We start from the raw sequence: 4946 nt of genomic DNA, 5'->3' as shown, positions 1-4946 counted from the left end.
TATAAAGGGTATGAATCCTAGTAAGTTTAAATTGGTGGAGGATGTGCAAATATGCCAGTTGACTACCATTGAGAGAAAGGGGATGTTGTTATGGATTCTAAAGCAGGAGCAAGCTAAGGTATGGTGAAGATTGATTCGAATATAGAGGTTGTGATGCTTAAATACAATGGGGTCTTTGAGGGACCTAAAGGATTACCACCCAAGAGGAATAAAGATCACAAAGTCAATATCAAAGAGGGTACATTGCTAGTATCTGTGAGACCATACAAATATCATTTTTTCCAAAAATCAAAGATTGAGAAAATAGTGAAAGAATTGTTAGATGCATGAGTGATTAGAAGTAGTCAATCTCCATTTTACTCACATGTACTCTTAGTGAGGAAAGCTGATGGATCATGGTATATGTGCATTGATTATAGGGCACTTAATAGGGAAAAAGTGAAGAATAAGTTTCCCATTCTAGTTATTGATGAATGGTTGGATGAGTTGTGTGGAGCAAAAAATTTTTTCCAAGCTAGACCTTAGATCTGGATATCATCATATTTGCGTAAGGAAAGCTAATATTGAGAATACTGCATTCAAAACACACCAAGGCCACTGAGTTTTTGGTTATACCTTTTGGCTTAACTAATGCTCCTGCCACTTTTCAGGCCTTGGTGAATGAGGTATTTCAACCCTTCTTAAGAAAATGTCTTATAGTTTTCTTTGATGACATATTGATATATAGCAAGAGAAAGGAGGAACATTTACAACACTTATCATTGGTATTGAAACTTTTAGCTAAAAACACATTGTTTGCTAAGAAAAGTAAGTGTAAGTTTGGATGTAAGGAGATTGACTATCTTGGGCACTTTGGGGATGCTTGGGGAATGAAATGAGATAATAATTTTGTGAATTGTAGTAAAATGATTTGTGAATAATAGTGAGATAGTTTGAATTAAGTATTTATTGGGTTTTTGGAAAGGAGAGAGAAAAAGTTGAATAAAAAATATTATAAAGTTAAAATATTGTTAGAATATAATTTTTTAATATTATTTTTATTTTGAGATTTGAAAAAATTGAATTTTTTTTTTTTTAGGTGATTTGGAAAAATTGAAATGATTAGTTTGAAAAAATTAAAATGATTAGTGTGAATGTGTTTGTGTTTGAATGATGTTTGGAAAAGAAATGAGATGGGATGAAATGAGATGAGATGTGATGTGATGAAATGAGATAAAAATTATTTCCAAACATTCTCGTAGTCTCTGCTAGAGGGGTAATAGCAAATCCATCCAAGATTAAAGCTATGATTGAATGGCCTTTACTAAGGTCCATTAAGTCTCTAAGGGGATTCCTTGGACTAATTGGATATTTTAGGAAATTTGTAAGAAGCGATGGGTTATTATTGCCCCACTCACTGAAGATTGAAGAAGGATGCATTTTTTTGGGGGTCTGAAGCTTCACAGGCTTTTGAGGCATTAAAACATGCAGTTACTAACCGACCTGTTTTAGTCTTGCCTAATTTCTCTAGGCCCTTTTTATCAAGTGTGATGCATCAAGAAGGGGTATTAGGGCTATGTTAATCCAGGATGGAAGGCCTTTGGCATACCTTAGCCAAGCATTGAAAGTCAAGGCATTGGATTTATTTACATACGAGAAGAAACTATTGGCATTGGTGTTGGCAGTCAAGAAGTGGAGGCCTTACATTTTGGGGCTACTTTTGTTATTAAAACTGACCAACACAGTTTAAATTTTTTGTTGGAGCATAAGATAGGGACCCCATCACAATAGAAATAAGTAAGTTGCTTACGTATGATTTTACCATTGAATATAAGAAAGGCAAAGAGAATGCTGTTGCAAATGCTCTTTCAAGAAGGGATGATGCTAAGAGGAAGAAACATGTTTGTCTGCTATCACAGTTCTGGATCCAATGTGGTCAGAACAATTGAAGGCTTCTTATTTGTAGAATGAAGAAGTTTATGAGATTTGCAGTAAGTTACAACAAGGGTCTGCTACCAATCAAAATTTTGCAGTAAAAAATGGCCTACTGTTTAAGAAATGAAGCTAATTTATGTCATTTCTATCTCCTTTGAAGGAACAAGTGTTGTTGTTCATACACAGCAGTGCTTTTGGGGGACATTTAGGGTATCAAAATTCTTTGCATAGAGCCAAGGCTGATTTCATTTGGACTGGTATGAGAAGAGATATTAAGAAATATATTAAAGAATGTGTAGTTTGTCAAAAGTGTAAGATGGAGAATTTGCAACCAGCTAGCTTGTTATAACCATTGTCAATTCCCACTAAATCATGGAGTGATATCTCCATGGATTTTATTGATATTCTTCCTGTTTATAAAGGATTTTGTCATTTTTGTTGTGGTTGATATATTTACAAAATATGCTCATTTTCTGCCATTATCTCATCCTTACAGTGCAATTTCAGTGGCTAAGCTTTTTATTTCTCAGATCTTCAAGTTGCATGGTATGCCATCAACTATTATAATAGATAGATGTGGCTTTCATGAGTAATTTTTGGAGGGAGCTATTTATATTACATGACACTAGCATTTCAGCTTTGCCTATCATACTCTGTCAGATGGGCAGGCTGAAATAGTTAACAACTGCGCGTAGCAATATCTTAGATGCTTTATTTATGAGAGACCCAAGCAGTGAATTCATTGGCTTCCTTGGGCAGAATGGTGGTATAACACATCAGTCCACTCATCAACCAGAATTACACCATTTGAGGCTTTGTATCGTGTTCCACTCCTACATTGCTGCAATATGTAGGAGGCACAACACAAAATAAGGCAGTGGATTATGAGTTGAAGTCAAGGGGAGAAATTTTAGTGTAGTTGAAGAAGAACCTCCTAGCTGCTCAATCTAACATGAAGCAGCAACATGTAGACATCACACAGAGGCAATTTGAAATTGGGGATTTGGTGTATTTGAAGTTGCAAAAGTACAAACAGTAGAGTTTGGGTCATAACACTACAAGAAAACTGCTTATTTGTGGCTAGTTAATTCCAGCGAAATGACTATTTATAGCTAAAATGAGTCTGTTTTGGTCACAAATGGTCTTTTCGCCGCAATTAAATGGCCACAAAAACTCATTTTTCTTGTAGCAAGTTGCTAATCCTAAATTAGCAGCAAGGTATTGTGGCCCTTTCAATGTGCTGGAACGCATTGGAGAAGTGGCATAAAATTTGGAATTGCCACAGAATTCATCTGTACATCCAGTTTTCCATGTCTCCAGATTGAAAAAACATATTTGATCAACAGATAATATTTCATCCACATTGCCATTACTTGATTCTCATGGGGGGTTGAGGACTGAGCTATAGACTATATTGCAGAGAAGAATGTCTGCCCTTAACAACAACCGATTGATTGAATTGTTGGTTAAATGGCGTGGGGCTCTTGAGGAAGACTCATCTTGGGTTCTTGTGGACCAGTTGAGAGTTCATTACCCTGACGTTGTGGGTAAGGTCTTTTGATGGGGGGGAATTGTTAGGAGCATTACAGTGGCATGGGGGCAGTGCAGTAGAAGAGTAGCATAGACACGTAAAGGGGAATTCAATGGATTGATGAAGGAGCTGAGGGTGGGTTAGTAAGCAGCTGAAGGGCATGTGACTCATTAAATGTAGGAGTTTACGTATGTACCCTTACTTACTTAGGATAGATTACAAGAACACCCTTCCCATCTGTAGCTAGAACAACGATCTCTATTGTGTATAAATACAGGAGCTTTCTTTGTAAAAGGCATCGAGAAAAGTTAACAAGATTCATTCTTGGAGGAATCTGATCCCTTGAAGATCATAAGTTGAGCACTATTCATGTTCTTTGTTGTTTTTTTTCTTTTTTTAAATAAAATAATGCCATGCATGTCACCGGATGTGCAAAATAAAAAGGCTTCTTGGAAGCATAAATAAAAAATGATAAGCCTAGAAAGTGGTAGACACCGAGAAAGATAAACCTATGAGCTCAATAAAATAACCATTGGAGGAGAGACATCCCTACTACACAAATAAGCCCATGGCTTCGAGAAAATGATTTGAGTGTTAGATAATTAAAATATTTCGTGTTGACTCTACACTCCAATTTATTTAATTAAAATATCCCATGTATTGACTAAACTTATCGTTTAGTCCATAAGTGAGAAGTATCAAGATATAATTTAAATAATTAAATTAATATTTTTATTTAAATTTTTTAGATAAGTGATGATTTAATAAATTATCGGAGCATAGATTTTAAGTTTAAATCGCGACTTTATACTTCACACTCATTTAATTAAATATTATACATGAAAGATTTGGTCTACACTTGAGGATAAATGTTATCATATAATCACTATAAGAAAAATAAGTATTTGTGACTGATTATTTATGACGATAATGATTATTTGTGATGAAAACATACTACTTTTGATAGAAAATAATCATCTTTACAGAAAATAATTAGCTACAAATAAATAATTTTCTTGTACTGAATATAAATGATAAAATCTATTATCTTTTGGTCAACTCAACTTTTGAAGCAAGTGGTTGTTTGATTAGGAATGGAGATTACCACCAATGGGCTGAAGAAAGAAAGGACTACAACAATATTCATTGTGAAGAGTTTTTAAGAATACATTAGAAAGTTGAAAGGTGAGAAGACATGGGTTGAAGTGCCCTATGAAACACGGCCCATTGACGAAAGAACAATCATTGTACTCCTTTACCAGTGTTTATAGGTGTTTTCCAAGTGATTATTGACTTGCCCAAACATGCATTACATTTTATGTAAACTTAACACTTCACTTAATGTGTTATTTTGCAGTTCTAATTAACATTATACAGAAGAGCAAGGCTACTTTTCATTCTAAATCTCATCATCCTTAATCACATTTATTTACGTGCCACATTTTAAGTGATTTCATATATCAACCATTTAAATATCAACCACTTAAAATTCGACGCTCGG

The sequence above is a fragment of the Juglans microcarpa x Juglans regia genome, chromosome 3S (genome assembly GCF_004785595.1).
Source record: "Juglans microcarpa x Juglans regia isolate MS1-56 chromosome 3S, Jm3101_v1.0, whole genome shotgun sequence".
In the NCBI taxonomy this organism is placed as follows: Eukaryota; Viridiplantae; Streptophyta; class Magnoliopsida; order Fagales; family Juglandaceae; genus Juglans; species Juglans microcarpa x Juglans regia.
Note: the sequence above shows the minus strand (reverse complement) of the source record.